Source organism: Muscardinus avellanarius (assembly GCF_963383645.1).
Source record: "Muscardinus avellanarius genome assembly, chromosome: 8".
In the NCBI taxonomy this organism is placed as follows: Eukaryota; Metazoa; Chordata; class Mammalia; order Rodentia; family Gliridae; genus Muscardinus; species Muscardinus avellanarius.
The window spans coordinates 39,727,555-39,744,734 of NC_137794.1; positions in this window are offsets into that span (position 1 = coordinate 39,727,555).

Genomic DNA, 17,180 nt, shown 5'->3' on the forward strand with positions numbered 1-17,180 from the left:
CACCATCATTATATTTCTCATGAGTCATATGAAAATTAATGCCTTCCTACATACTAGTTAAGGCAGCAAAGAAAACAAAACTTATGTGGTCAACATGTTGCATTATTAATGGACAAATAATGAACTTTGGAACAGTTGAAATCCTTTGGCCTCACATTGTTATAAGCTGTCAAACCACTGTTTCACTGTCTACAAGTCGGCTGTGTGGTTATGTCCAGAGTCTAACTTGGAGCTAAACAAAAGTCCAGATATTTAGGGAAGGAAAATGGGGGGTGGTGGAGTGGGTCCAATGAAGACTTAGCATGCTCAGATATCACCGTGGCTGTCCACATTCATTTACCTGGATATTCAACAATTCAGTAATTTTTGTTTGTTTGCTTTTTTTCATGCTGGAGATTGAACCCAGGGACATGCTACCTCCAAGCTGCACCCGTAGCCCTATTTTTATTTGGAAACAGGGTCTCACTAAATTGCTGAGGCTGACTTCGAACCTGAGATCCTCCTGTCTCCGCTTCTCAAGTACTGGGATTACAGTCATGCCCCACCATGCCCAGCTCTTCTTTCTGTTCTTTAATATTAATTAGGTCAAAATCACAGTGCATCAGTAAAGACAGAATAAAAGCAAGAAGTAAATAAAAGTACTTGGGTCTACTGTTAGAAACCGAGGCCTGACAATATGATAGTATTTTGATTATCCTGTTGTAGAGCTTTTTTCCAGGACCCTCCCTACCCCACCCCAAACCAAAAATTTTAATGACATGAAGAAGCAGACAAGATCTCACCAGAGGGACTCTAGGAACCACTGTTGTTGCAGAACTGATAAATTCATCTAAAGAGACACAGCCTCAGGGCAAGAGGAGGGTGGGGAGTCAGGCCTGGCTGCGAGTGTCCATCATGGGGAGTTTCTGCAAGTTTTGATAATCTTATTCCCTAGTTAAGTGCAAGTTATTCTAGAATTCTTCTTTTATGACCATATTTTGTAATCTAAAACAGTCCTCCACACAAATAAATTACTTGTTGTGCCAATCATGAGAAAATCATAGTAATTAAAATGAAATAATTCACTGATATCTGCTTAGCATCTTGAGTATGCATGCACATGCATGTGTGTAGATTCATATTCTTTGTGTGCATGCGCCTACATGTGAATATGTCTGTGTACATGCATATGTAGATATTACATAGACATATGCTCACATATATGAAAAAGGAACTATATGATCAGAGTTCATATCAGCTCAGCTAAACATTCAGGGAAGCGAGGCTGCCTGTCTGTGCCTGTCTGTTCCATGGTGGTGTGTGTGTGTTCTTGTTTGAGCAGTTGCTGACAGGGGCTGGGGAACTGAGACTGATAAAGCTGCAGGAGGGCTGTGCCGGCATAACCTTTACTTCATGCAGGAAAAGCCACTATAAAAAGAGAATTGGGCCAGGCTGGGCAAAGCTCAAGTGGGACCGTCCGGTAATGTCCAACATGTGGTGTTATTTAAGGCTGACTCTCTGGGGCCTGGGAACTGCGCTGCTGCTGGAATATTGTGAGCTGCTTCAACCTCCCTGATGGGCCAGAGCGCGAGACCACGGTCCTATGGGTGAGAGGTCTCCCACAAGGGGAGGGGCGCTTCCAATCCAGTCATCCGAGGAAAAGTTGGATCCTGGATCAGGAAATAGGGAACCAGAAGAGGGTCTTAAACAGGGTCTCTCTTGTAGGCAGAGATATGCCACCGCTGCATCTGTCCGTGTCATCCCTACTGCACCAGAAGTGATTATGAACCTTCTGTGAGTCTGCTCTGCACTTCCAGGGATCCTGCCCATGCATATGACACCCTGAACACTTCAGGCACTTGCAACTTTGCTTATTGCTAAGAACCCATGAGAGACCCTGCAGCTCATCTGGAGGTCCTGGATGGGAGATCATAAACCTAGGAATGACGCAGGTCCCAGGACTTGGGACACTATTTATTTATTTTACTTTATTTAGTATTTATTTTCTTAACCAAGCTACTACTATGCCCTCCATTTATTCAAGGCAATTGGAAGAAATCGATACTTGCCATTTCTATTTCCCAAGGATTGGATGAGGATGACTTAACAGAAAGGATACGGATTTGATCAGAGACCATAAAGAATTATTCATTCACACACTCTCTTGCCCCAGGCCCTTTGCACTAATGGTGGCCTCTACCTGGAATCTTTTTCTTCCAGATAAGCTAAGCTGTGCTGCCTTACTTTCCTCAAGTGTTTTCCAAACGTCACTTTTTCAGAGAGGCCTTCTCTGGCTGCTTCTGATACAGAGGTACACAAAGAGATACCACTGCCTTTGCTTTAAAAATTTCCACTGTCCCTGCCCCCATCGATATATTCTGGACATCCTATAATTGACTCCATAAGGAAAGGGATTTTTGTCTGTTTTAGTCACTGCCATATTCTTTGTATCCAGGACAGTACCTGACCCATAGTAGGGGTTTAATCAATGTTGTAGACAGAATGAATGAAATAATTCATTGTAAGATGTTATTAGAATTGCTCAAGCCTCTGCAACATAAATACACCCAGAGTTAAAAAGGAATTATTTCCCTGTTGCTGGCACCGTATAAACCACTGATGGGCCTGTGAGGAAAATCAGAAACATGTCTAGGCTCACAGGCATCTTCTTCGGCTTGGCCAATTCTGAAGCGTGACACTAAAGAGCCTCAGTTTATGGTTGGCTTTTCCCTTTGTTTTTCGAGCCACTGGGCCCTGAGCACAAAAATGGTGTCTGCATTCAACTACACAAGATTCCCGATGGAGAAAGATCCCCTGCAGGGCGAATGAAAAGATAACAGGAGCAAAGCATACTACACGCCTCTCTTCACTGCCCATTGCCCGTGGGCTTGCTGCCTGTGTTTCTCTGTCTTTCTCCAGATTTCTCAGGGATCCTGGCTGCTCTAGGTAGCTTTTCTAGTGCAATGTAATATTTGCAGAAGGCGTCTTATTTTTCAAGACAACATTCTGAGTCACCTTCATCTTGGTTTTCTTCCCAGCTAAAAGGCATTAACTTGATTCTCCAGTCTCTGTCACCTTCCCAGCACATTCCCTACTCTTTCCTCTGTTCCCACCACTCCAGCCACATAGGCCTTCTCACCTGAGGCACATTCCCACCTCAGGACCTTTGCATATGCTGTTTCCTTTGCTAGGAATTATCCTCCCTTAGATATGTACTTACCTCATTTTCTCACTTTCAAATGTTCTCTCAATTTTTTTTTTTTTGGGTGGTACTGGGGTTCCTGGAAGCCCTTCTACCTCTGGGCTACACACCCAGACCTATTTCATTTTATTTTTTTTATTTGGAAACAGAGTCTCTTAAGCCAGTGAGACTGGCTTCAAACCTGTATGATCCTCCTGTCTCCGCCTCCCAAGCGCAGGGATTACAAACTTACAAGCGTGCGCCACCACACCTGGTGCGTTCTCTCAAAATTTACCTTCCCAATAAATCTCGTGCTGACCACCTTGTTTAACCTTGTAACCTGGTCCTTGTATCAACTCATAGTTCACTTCTCCAAACTCTTTTCTACCTTCTTTTCCCCCAGTACCATTTGTCATTTTCTAAGTGTACTCTTATTTACTTTTTACTTGCATTTATTGTTTATGCCTGACCCATTCCTTCTAGAATGGGAGATTCATGACAGTAAGGATTGTTTAAATTTCTAGCCTCATTCATAAAATCCATGGAACAGGGCTAGGTATAGAGAAGAGGTCCACTACGTGTTCTTGACTAAACAGCTGATTGTAAATATGGGCATGGTGGTACACACCTATAATTCCAGTACTTGGGAGGCTGAGACAGGAGGATCACAAGTTCAAGGCCAGCCTCAGCAGCTTAGTGAGACCATCAGGAACTTAGTGAGGACTTATTTCAAAATAAAAAGGGGCTAGGGGTGTAGCTCGAAGGCAGAATGCCCCTGTGTTCAATCCCCAGTACCCCTCCAGAACACAATTAATTTTAAAGATGAGAAAAATTCTCTTTATAACCCTTGACTTTCCTTGCCTTGATCAAAAATTTTAGGCAGTCTGAAATCCTAATTCTTTATAAAATACATGGCCTCTACTTTGCTTATTTCCTTCATAGGTCCATTATACTATGCGAGTGATAAATACTTCAATTCTACAAGAACTAAATGTGCAGAAACATATAAGGATAGACCCTAATGTGAAGAAACAAATTACAATTCAATACCATCACAGCAAGAGTGGAAGGGACTCAAAGTAGCTAATTCAATGAGAGAAAGCAAAATCTCTACCTGGCGCAGGAGAAAGAAACCAAGAAAGCCTTCTCAGAGGAGGTTTTTTCTTTTTAACTTAATTAGGGTTTTCAAGATGATTCAGACTCAGAGTCAAAAGAAGGTCACTCCAGGCAGAGGGAACCCTATTAGTAAAGCTCAGCAGTGCGGCACCTATAGGGCTCTATACATTCAGCAAAATACAATGTAATAGCTGGCACAGTGGCACACACCTATAATCTCAGTACTTGGGAGGCTGAGACAGGAAGATTGCAGGTTCAAGGCCAGCCTCAGCAGCTTAGCGAGACGCTCAACAATGTCGTAAATAGCTGGGGGTATAGCTCAGAGGTAGAATGCCCCTGGGTTCGAACCCTAGCACCAAAAATATTATATATATAAGTATATATAATTTATAAAATTTTATATATAAAATTAATATATATTATATATGATATGTAAAAATATATGTTCTATAATTTATATATGTATGTATGTAATTTAAACATATGCATGTATATACACAAAATTGGTTTCTTATGGAAAAATAATAACAATTACAGCCATAATCATAATAGCCTATATACAAAATGCTCTCTGTGAACCAGGCAAAGTTCTGAGTCTTTCTTTTTTTTTTTTTTTTTTTTGTGGGTCTGGGGATGGAACCCAGGGGAATTCGACCTCTGAGCTAAGCTTGCTCTATTTTTTGTATTCTTTATTTTGAAACAGGGTCTCACTAAGTTGCAGAAGGCCTCACTAAGTAGCCAAGGCTGTCCGCGAACAGGGATCCTTTGGTCTCAGCCTCCCAAATGCTGGGATTACAAGCGCGCCCACCACGCCCGGCTAATGTTGAGTCTTTACAAATCATTAGCACATTTAATTTTTCCTTCAACTCCATGACACAGGCAGTACTACAAATTCCTACATTATAGATGAAGAAACTAAAAGGTCCCCACGAAAGATGATCAATGTCACACAGACGCTAAAGATTACATTACTTTTCATTGTTATTGTTCTTATTAAAGCATAATTCCTGATGCACTTGCATTCGGGCCTGATATATTCAGCAAAGAGGAAGAACTAGTAATTGGTGATTCAAGGAAGACAGAATTTTTTAAAAGTCTTTGAAGATAGTGTCATTTAAAGCAAAACTATTAGGTATTTGTTGTTTTCTTTGCACATACGGAGTTTTAATGCACATAAATAGAAAGAACAAACATTACTTCTGTGATTGGTAAGTCAAAAAGAGTAGAAAGTGGAGATAAGTATGCTTTTTAATATTTTACAGAAAGTTATATTAAAACTTTATAAAGGCCCACTGGATATTTATTTTCCCTCCTCTAGTAACAGTCTTAAATAAATATAATTACTTTTGGACAATAAAGTGCTTCAACGTCGTATACTGAAGACCAATAAAAAATACCAGTCGCTTGGAAGTGTTCCTGTTTGGAGGCCGAGCTGGCCCTTACACACTGGAGTCAGAAGGTGAAAGGTTAAAAGTGCGTCCTTGACTTAGACGCAACATAAGCTATGGACTTTTTTTTTTAAGCCAAGGTAATTTTCTTTCTTTTTCTTAAACATTAATTAGCCACTAACGTGGACCGTCTCAAGGAAACAAATCGTTTAGGACACTGTGTGCAGAACTTTTCTAAGCTAAAGGCCGCATGCCCTTTGCATTTATAGGTAGTGTACTCTGGATAAAATCTCTTTGCAAGGAACAATAAAAAGCTGAATAATGGAGACCATGAGCCTAGGACTGATGTAATAAAAGAGGTTCTCGAAATTTTGGCACTTTCCTTCTGATGTAAAGTGTGTGTTATTCTCATTTGGCGCTCAATGGCCAAGTGGAAGGAGGGAGGCGTGTTTTAATCCACGGCCGCTCTAACAGATAGTAAAAAGGCTTGCTGTGTTTCCCATTTGCATTCCGCAGCTCCTCTGATTCACACCTCTCCTTTCCAGATTAGGTCTCTGCCATATCATTTATGTGGCACCGCCATGCTCAATTCACACATTACAGCCGGCTACACCACGTAGTTATTCCTGTCCCTAGAGTTCCAGGTAACACTATTCAAGAATTGCATGTTTAAATTGTTTAATGTCTGCCGACTCGTGAAAATCTCTTCTTCATAAGCTCTTGCTTCTCTACGTGTCATACTACCGACATTTTCATTTGAAAGATAAACAAGTTTTCTTGATAACACCAAATTCCCTATTTATGTATAATGGCCTTTTCTCCACAAACATTTCCAAGGAAATTAAGATGTTTCTGACCAAAATACTTCCATATTTGTTTACAAAAGGGGGTCAGCAAAAGGCTCAAATCCAGTCGCCCCTTGCTTTTGTAAATAAAATGTAATCCTGGAACCTGGCCCCATTCATTTGCTCCCTAGTTTTTTAGGACTGTTTTTGTGCTACACTGAGAGCTGAATGATTTCAGAAGAGACATGGTCCACAAAGCCTACATCTTTCTCTCTACTTCTCTTAGAAAAAGTTTGCCAGCATTCAGCATAAAAGATCCTCGTTTCCCTTGTAACTTGTATAATTAAGGTTTGCAGCATTGCCTTTTCCTGCCTAAGACCTATTCTAAATTAACGTAGACATTTCTCAGAAAATTGGGCATGGATCTACCATATGATCCGGCTATACCACTCCTGGGTACCTTTCCAAAGGAACTGAAATAAGAATATTATAGTTATATATGCATATCCATGTTTATAGTAACACAATTCATAATACCAAATCTCAGAACCAACCCAAGTGTCCATCAACAGATGAATGGGTAACAAAATTATGGGACATGCACAAAATGGAATTCTACTCAACAATAAAGAACAAAATTATGTCATTTGCAGGAAAATGGATGAGCCCTGAGAACATTATGTTAAGTGAGATTATCCAGTCATCGAAAGCAAAGGGTCGTATATTCTCTGTCATGATGGGGAAGGTAGGGAGTAATTGAGACACCAGAAAGACTTTAGATAATAGAGAAGAAACCTCAGTGGAGCGACCAAGGGGGAGAGAGGAAGGGAGTGGAGATGAGGAGGGAGAATTAATGAAGGAAACACACTGCTGTTCTGTGCAAAGTAAAACTAGCAATGCCAGTCTTCATATCATGCATAAGGAAGGGGAGGGAGTAGAGAGGGAGCTGGGGAACTTACCACATGCTATGTGCATGCATGTCACTGTCACTCTGAACTACATTATGATGTGGAACTAATGCCTATAAAAATAAAATAAAATCAAGAACAACCCAAGACACACAGATAATAAAGCACAAGAAGAGTTGGTGTTTGTGGACAGGCATTAAGGATACACTGATGGACAAGGATAGACACAGGATCCCACTTACAAGAGTGTAGAGTCTGGAGTGAGTGACAGATATGATGCAGGTGACCAGGCTCAATCAAATGCAGTGCAGCTTTCTGAGAGAGCAATCAGCGAAGGCATCTTGGGACCCTTGGAAGGTCTCGCAGAGGAAGTGGCTTCGAGGCTAAGAGGTGAGTAATCAGCGGAGACAGATGTCGGCTCTGCGTGTGCTAGAAAAAAGGATGGCAGCATGGAATCATCAAGGAAAATCATGAATGAAGACCTGAAGCCAGGGGAGGATAGGAAGCCAGGATGTGCCTCGCGTCGTGGAGAGTGGAGGGCAATGGAGATAGAGGCAAGTGGGGAGTGGGAGACACCCGGTTATGATGCACCTTGTGTCCCTGAGGCAGTGGGAAGCCCTCCAAAGGTGTCCAAGAGGAATTGTTGCTATTGTCCTTTCAGGAAATATTATTCTGGCCATCAGAAAAGGACCAGGGAGACCATTTAGAGTGAGGAATCGTTAGAAGACTGTGGTTAAAATACAAGGGCCAGGTAGCCCGCCCTGTCTCCAATTGGATTAGTGGCAGTGGGAATAGACAGCAGTGGGCCTTGAGAGCTGTATCAGAGGAAGAATGGATGGGTCTCAGTCATCCACTGGATATGAGAGAAGAGAGTATAGGAGAATTAAAAAAATAATCTGAAAGCTCACTAAGTGCTGCTGAATGTACCAATACACATGTGTTAAAATGAATAATTTGAGGTTTCTGGGTTTGCAGATTTGTGGACGGTGATGCTTTCTCAAAGCCCAAATGGAGTTAGAGTGTGGCGGAAGATGGTGGTGCCTGTTTGAGGTGTGTGGGGGAGGTCCAGGTGGAGAACACCGGTGCATGGTTGGACATTTGGCTCTGAAGCACAGGTGGAGTCTGGATTGGTGGTGAAGTATGGAAGCCATTAGTCAGGGAGGTAATAGAAACCCAAGGTGTGGATGAGCTCTTAACGAGACAAGAACTAGAAGACAATGCCCCAAGGACTGTGTTTCAGTGGAAGATAAGTCACAGATGGACTGAGAGGGAATATTTAGAAAGGCAAGAAGAAAATGAGGAAAATATAGGAGCCAGAAAACAAAGGAATACCATTTCAAGGAACCGGGAGGATTTAAAAGCACAGGGGTTATGTAAGATAAGAACTGCAAAGTTACCTTTAGATGACATTGGTGACTTTAATAGACTCACTTGCAATTTACAAGTTGGTAATCACTCCATTATAATAGAAATAACAATTTTGAATTCATATGCAGCGCTACAAATTTAGAAAATGTTTATATATAATGTCTCATTTCATGTTTACAACCTTATTAGTGAGATATGACTGCTTCTATTATATAGATGAGGAGAGGAAAATTGAGAACAGTTAAGTAACTCTCTAATCAAACTTTTTTTTATAAAGAAGACAATTAGAAAAATGCCTGTTAAACACTTTCCACTAAATAATAATAATATAAAAGATGGACATTCACTGTGTATAAGGCATTGGGCTGAGCATTCACTTTCTGTGAGAATATATATTGCAATGTAGGTTTAGGCTTTATTAACTCAATTTAAGGAAGGTCCTGAGATTGAGATAAGAATTTATGCTCTTTCCATTGATTCACTGGCCAGTCACATTTTTTTTTCTGGCAAATAGCACCTTAAAAAACAATCCTAGAGCCGGGCATGGTGGCGCACACTTATAATCCCAGCATTTGGGAGGCTGAGACTGGAGGATCACGGTTCGCGGACAGCCTCAGCTACTTAGTGAGGCCCTTCACAACTTAGTGAGACCCTGTTTCAAAATAAAGAATAAAAAACAGGACAGGGGTATGTACCTCGGAGGTCATATGCCCCTGGGTTCCATCAACAGACCTGAAAAAAAAAAATCCTAGAGCTGGACATGGTGGAACACATTTATAATTTTAGTACCTGGAAGTCTGAGACAAAGGATCATAGGTTTGTGGCCAGCCTCAGCTACTTAGTGAGGCTCTCTGCAACTTAATGAGACCTTGTTTCAAATAAAGAATTAAAAAATGGGCTGGAGGTATAGCTCAGAGGTACAATGCCTCTGGGCTCAATCCCCAGTACTGCAAAAAATAATATATATATATATCCTTAAAAGCAGTATGGATTTCTTGAAAATATTCACATAAATTCAACTTTAAAAATGGAATTATTTTTCTCCTTGTTTTTGCTGTAATTTAAAATATGTGTCCTCACCGGCGTGGTGGCACACACTTGTAATCCCCGCGCTTGGGAAGCAGAGACAGGAGGATCATGCTGGTTCAGAGCCAGCCTTGCTGGCTTAAGAGACCCAGTTTCCAAATAAAAAAATATAAAATAGGTCTGGGAGTGTAGCCCGGAGGTAAAAGGGCTTCCAGGAACCCCAGTACCACCAAAATAAATAAAATAAAATAAAATAAAATGAAATAAAATATGTGTCCTCTATGGGAAGAAGACACTTTATAAAAATAATAATTAAGCCAAATGTGGTGGCACTTACCTATAATCCAGGTACTTGAGAGGCAGAGACAAGAGAATGGAAGGTTCGAGGCCAGCCTTGACAATTTAGCAAGAGTCTTTGAGCAAACAAGTGAGACCCTTTTGCAAAACAGAAATAAAAAAGAGAAAGAGCTAGGGATGTAGCTCGAAGGTAGAATACCTCTGGGTTTAAAGACGCAGTGCCACCCCCTCACCACACACACACACAAAAATAAAATGAATGCAATCATCGGTTGGACAGAAATCGTATACTAAAAGTGAAAATTGCTTTCCAATAAAATATTATGCATATAATTCCACAATGAAGTTACTGTATTGGAGGAAGTACTTAGCTCTACTGAGTGAGCACCATGAGACCAGGAGGAAAGAAAACAAATGCGGTCCTTCTGGGGGGACTTCAAGGAACTTCTATGATGGCGGCTCACTCAGTGTCCGACATCTTTCTCTTCAACTTGAAATACTTTCTGGACTTCTTCTGGGGTTGTATCTCAGAGGTAGAATGCTTCTGGGGTTCAATGTCCAGTACCACAAAAAATAATATAGAGATATAGAGATATATTTTCTAGTGAAATGAAGAATTAGAGTAACTTTGGAAAGTGATAAGTAAGTTAGAAACTAGACAGTGGGCGTATGGAATTGATTGAACATGCTTTTCTCCCCTCATGTTCAAACTTTTTCTTAATAAAATGTTTTTAAAAATTAGGAAGGAAGAAAAGAAAAAGAACCAAAACACCATGAATGTAATAAGCTCCAGGCGCAGGAAGGAATGTTTATGAATAGAGCAAAACCCCCTCCCCAAAGGTACTCAATGTCTTCATTCCAACTCTTAATATTTAGTTACTTTATGAGAAAGCTTAGATCCAAATGCAACTAAAATAGACCCAATTTCTGTCCACTAATTTGTCTTTATAACAAAGTTACCAGAGTTTTCACATTTCCCTAATTTTATTTTTATTTCCAGTATAACTCTATGATCAGAAAACCATAAAAAGTATGGCATGTACTTATAGACAATTTGGAATATAAATTGAGTTGAGTTATGAAATGAGCTATATAAACCAATTATAAAGCAAACTGATTTCATAATTTTATTCTTAATTCAGGAAGTGAAGCAATCTTATAACCTAAGGTTTGGAGAAAAGTTAAAACAAAAAATCAGATCTTCCTCCCTGAAAATAGAGGTTATAATTTTAAAATTTGTCTGGCCTTTTTGTTTTCTAAAAAAAAAGTTTTCTAAAAGAATTTTAAATATATATTACAAATAAAAAAAATGTTTTCTGATAGTTCTAGGATGGAGTTTTAGGTCCTACACTTTTAACATAATGTTATTTAGTAGGTCTCTTTCTTTGTCTACATATTTAACATATTAAAGATTGCATAATCTTTTGCCATTATAAATAGTATTGTGATGAATCTTCAACTGTGTGGCTTGTTTCACATTTTGGATTGGACTGTTGGAAGTGGGATTACTAGGGCAAAGAGCATGGAATTTCAATGGCTCTATTTATTAATAAATTGCTTTCCAAAAGTGTTGGACTAATTTATGTTGCAACTATAATGTAAAAATGTATCTTGCCAACATCTAGTATTATAACTTCTCAGTGTTTGTAAATTTAACATGCAAAAGATTGAACTTTATTGTTTGCATTTGTATTTCTATGAAATATTTAAAATGGTTATCTTTCTGCCCACCATGTGAGTTGACAAGCAGAAATATGACAGTGAGTGGGTTGCATGACCCTTCTGGTTATAATCAAGCACCCCACTCCCCGCACCCATTAGCGCAAATTTAAATTCCCAGCTCTTGTCTTCAAAGTCTTGTTCCTCCCATCTTGATTTCAAATACAAGTCTCTCTGCTGTCTTGCTACAAATGTGCCCAAGATTCCCTTTGAAGAATCACCTGAGATACTTAGTAAACACACAGGGAGGCACAAAGCCCCACTCGGGGCTTGGGAGTTAGGGTCTCTAGGGTGAAGCCTCACAGTGCCCCACATCTGTTTCCTCCTGGATTCCTTTGGCTTTCTTTCTCTTAAGGATTTTTATGCCAGAAATAGGCTACATTTAAAGTTCATTTTGGAGAGTATTCCCCCAGAAAGTCTGCATAGATAAAGCAAGAAATTTATTTAATATTTAGTGCTAAAATAATGAAATACAGCTAAAGTGAATGATGCTGCTCTCTGCCATCTGCAAACAATTTTGCACTTAACCTTGTATTTGTGCCTGGTTCCTTTCGGTGGAGGAAGGAGCAAGCTTTCCACAGTGGGGGCACCAGGTGGCTAGGTGCTCCTGCTGTAAGCAGTGGACTCTCCCCTGGGGAGAGAACTGAAAATCCAAATGGAGAGACTGGTGAGATGCGCTGAAGGCCACCGGGGGGTCAGTCTTTTAGTAACCAAAGAAACTAAATGGGGAGAGTAGAACTTCTTGGGTCTTTGAGGCCCCCAAATTCTTGAGATCAACCTAGACAAATAGTTCCCTCATTTCTGTTATGACAATTGCAGTCTCAGACTGATAAAGCCAAGAATAGACTGCCATGATAGCATAACAATTATAATACTAACAACATCACCACATGAAATATATATATATATTTGCAGTACTAGGGATGGAACCAGGGGCATTCTACCTCCAAGCTACACCCCCAGCCCTATTTTTTTTTTCAGTTTGAAACAAGGTCTCACTGAGTTGCAAAGGGCCTCCTCACTAAATAGCTGAGGCTGTCCACAAACCCAGATCCTCCAGTCTCAACTTCCTAAATGCTGGAATTACAAGCATGCACCACCATGCCCGACTGTCATCACATGTAATATTTTTGAAGTCCTCATAATGTGCTTGGCATTGTACTAAATTCTTTAAATAATGCATGACTTCTTTTTTTTGGTGGTGCTGGGAATTGAACCCAGGTCCATTTTACCTTTTTGTCAAAGCCCATCCCTACTTTATTTTGAAACAGGATCTCACTGAGATAAGATCCTGAGGGTGCACTGGCCTTAAATCCGTGACCCTTCTGTCTCAGCCTCTGAGGTACTGAGATTACAGGCATGCACCATTTCATCAGGCTCATGCCTGATTTTACTTAACCCCAATGCTAACACTCCATGAAACAGATACTAAAATACTTTTTTTTTTCAGATGAGGCTCAGAGAGATTAACAAATCATCTTGAAGTTGCATGGCAAGTATTTTCCCTTGTAAGCAATCTTTTCTATATAGTATTGCAGGCTCCCAAAGTCAACAGACATGTCTTCTATGAGGCTGAGTACACACAGCAGTCAGGGCATGAAGCAGGGCCAAGTCAGATAGATGCTCAATATAGTAATTAAAATAGAATAAAGGCATCTGGTGTGGTACTGTATGCCTGTGCGCCCAGTACTTGGGGAGCTGAGACAAGAGGATTGTTGTTTTGAGATCAGCCTCAACAATTAGCAAGGCTCTCAGCAACTTAGCAAGACTATTTCAAAATTTAAAAAATAAATAAAGAAAGAAGGAGTTGGGGTATAATTTAGAGGTAGGATGCCCCAGGATTCAATCCCCAGCACCAAAAATTACAACAACAAAAAATGACCAGACAATCTCTTGAGAGTCCTGATTTTTAAAAATGTTTAAATGAACTAAAATATGAATTTTTCAAAAACCACCATGACTCTCAGCTGCCTCCTCCTGTGAGGCAGACCCTCCACACCCACCTCATTCCCATCAGATTCTTGGAAGATCCTTTTCTTTTTGGGTCCAGATTTTAATTTCAATTATGAACCATCAGCCTTTTATTTTTCCAGACAATTGGCAAATTCCTCCGTGTCAGTAAATAATATTGTTTTTATTCCATTGAGATAAGTACATATTTTAAAGCACTTGCTTGGATGCATTTTCTGTAGGTCAATCCTTGGTCAAAAGGATTAAATGGCTTGATTCACACCTCTCGTGGATGATGAGTTGCTGCACGTTGCTGATCTAAAACTGCACGTGGGCTTAGGTCTGAGAAGGCCCCAGAGGCCTGGTGCAGTGCATTCACGACGCGCACTTTCTCAGCTTAAATTACATATCTGGGCTTAGGTTCTTATTTCCTATAAAAGCTTCTGTCCACACAAGATGGAAGCAAGTGAGTCAGAACTCCCACAAACACCCTGACCCAGCGCAGTGCTGTCGGACCAGTCCCAGCTACCACCGACAAAGAATCGTTTCCTATCCCATTGCATTCCCCAGCACAAAGCACTGCTCTGTGCTTCTGCCATTTCCAAGCCCCCAAACTAGGCAATGGAATAAAATGACTCAGGTTTTTGTAACTCTGCCAGGATGTCAGAAACAAGAAAAAAAGCTGGGCATGGTGGCCCACGCTGTAATCCCAGCATTTGGGAGGCTGAGACAGGAGGATCGTAGTTCGAGGATAGCCTCAGGTACTTAGTGAGGACCTTTGCAATTCATTGAGACCCTGTTTCAAAATAAAGAATAAAAAAATAGGGCTGGGGGTATAGCTCAGAGGTAGAATTCCCTTGGGTTCCATCCCCAATACTGCAAAGAAAAAAAAAATGAAAGAAAGAAACGATAAAGAAACACGACACAAGAAAGAAAAAGATGAAGTCCACATGACATCCATACTTAAAGAGTGAAGGCCTTCTGACTCACAGGGCAGCCCAGGAGACCCCATGGGACCAGAATGCTAATGAGGATTTAAAGCACCCTTTTCTGGACCACGATAAAATATGTCTTAAAAGAATTATCGACTGAACAACAGGATCTGTTCTGCCAGCAAGAAGATGTCAAGGATGTTTTTTGCTCCCATGGAACCCAGCAAAGATGAATCAGAGAAACAACCTCCTTCTTATTTGTCTGTTAAAAGTTTCTGTTCTTCCAGACTTGTCCCTTTTAGAGGCAGAGACTGAAATGTCTTCTCCAAATGACGGCAAGACCTTTAGCTTTCTCTTCTAAGGAGATCCGACCTGAGCTCCAGCTTCCTCTGGTGTTGTGATCAGTGATCCCAGGGCTTAGGTAATGCTCTCTACTTTTCCTGCCAAGTCAAGCTTAAATTGTATTTCAAGGGCAATTGAATATTAAGCCCTTGGTAATATAAAGAAAAAGATAAAGCCAATTTTAAAATAACAAAAGAGGCCCATTGTTTTGGGAGTTAGTCAATTTCTTGGAAGACTCACCAGTATGCAGCTGGGGGAGCCATGACTCCTTCAAGTTGACCCTCTCTCTTGTTCTTCCCGGCTCCTTTACAGTCTCCCAATTTGTGATTGCTTTCTCCCAAGTTAAGAAACAGTGCACTTCCATAGGTTACATTCTCCAGCTCCAACTCCTAAATTTAGCGGTGACTCAGGGCTTATCTTTATCATCTGCATGGGAGAAAGTGACTCTCTGGGGAATGGAATATACACGGTAGAATTGGAGAACCATGCCAGACACATTAGAATACACGACTGCGTCTATCTGTGGCCCTTGTTTATCTCCCTGTGGCCATGCACTGTGCAGAAGGCATTGTGAATGTCTTCTTCAAATGCTTTCCAAACATCCTCCAATTTCAGTGAGAAAATGAATGCAGTGAGCTCCAAACATTTACTTTACATTTTTAAAGTTTCTACATCATTCTTTCATCTTGCTTTACTTGAATTTTGGTGTTGAAAGGCAGGAGCGTGAGTGTGTGTGTGTGTGTGTGTGTGTGTGTGTGTGTGTGTGTGTGTGTTTGGTGCTGAACTCAGTAGCATTCTACCTCTGAGCTCTACCCCCAGGCCTTTTCAGTTTTTATTTAGAAACAGAGTTTTCTCTGGCTTGAAAGGACTTTAAAAGCCATCTATCATCTGGGTGTGGTTGCACTCCTGTAATACCAGTACTTGGGAGGCTGAGACAAGAGGATCCTGTAGGTTCTGGACATTTTTGGCAATTTAACAAGACTGTAATTCAAAATTAAAAAATAAAGAGGGCTGGGGGTGTAGCCCAGAGGTAGGATGCTCCTGGGATCAACTCCTACTACAAAACAAACAAACACACAAACAAGCAAAGCAAATAGAAAATAAAAACAATGCAACGCAACGAGCTTCAAACTTTTCCCATTTTATGGATGGGAAAACCAAGCCACCAAGCAGAAGCTAGCTTGTAGCTGTAGATTTTATTCATGTCAGAGATGGAGTGTGAAGGCCCAGTACTCTGCAAAGTTTCATTTTATTCAGCTATACCCGAAAGTCTCTTTTGCTTCTTTTCTTTTTTTTTTTTTTTTTCTTTTATTGGACTGGGGATTGAACCTAGGGCACTCTGCCTCTAAGCTACATCCCAGCTCTTTTATTTATTTATTAATGTATTTATTTATTTTTGAAACAAGGTCTCTCTAGGTTTCTGAGAGTCTAAATTGCTGAAACTGGCCTCAAATCTGTGATACTCCTGTCTCAGCCTCCCAAAATACTGGGATTATAGGAATGAGCCACCCTGCCTGGCTCTTTTGCTTTTCTTATAAGAAATAGTATCTCTATTTTTTAAAATAAATTTGCATTTAGGGTTTTTGTATTTCTAACTGCTATTTTTGCCAAATATATTTTCTTCAGTATTTTCTCTGATATCTCCTAATATGCTTGGTATTTTTATTCTTTTAATTCTTCTAACTTTACTCCCTATGTTTTACCTCTCTCTCTCTCCCTCCTTCCCTCCCCCCCTGTCTCTTTCCCTCTCTCTCTCTCTCTCTCTCAATTCATTTGTCTCTTTTTACTTATTCAACATTTTCTTAGGTCTCATTTCCATTTCTCCTCCCTTTTAAAAAACTCTTCTTCAAACTGGGCATGGTGGCACATGCTTGTAATCCCAGCATTTGGAAGGCTCAGACAGGAGGATCATCGCAGTTTGAGAGAGAGAATGAATATGTAAATTTAGAATTACTTGGTTTGTAGTAATGGGGTGTTGTTGAAGGAAACACCAAAGAATGTCTTCATAGAAAGAGAAACACTACTTATTTTTATCCCTAGGAATGTTAATCAGAAAGTTTCTTTTCTAAATGTCTGTTTAATAAATATAAGTCACATGCATATGTTTCCTATATAAAAGTATCCTGAATCAGTATTATATGTGTGAAATGTTTCAATTTTTTAAAAACATTCTAAAATTTAATCCAGAA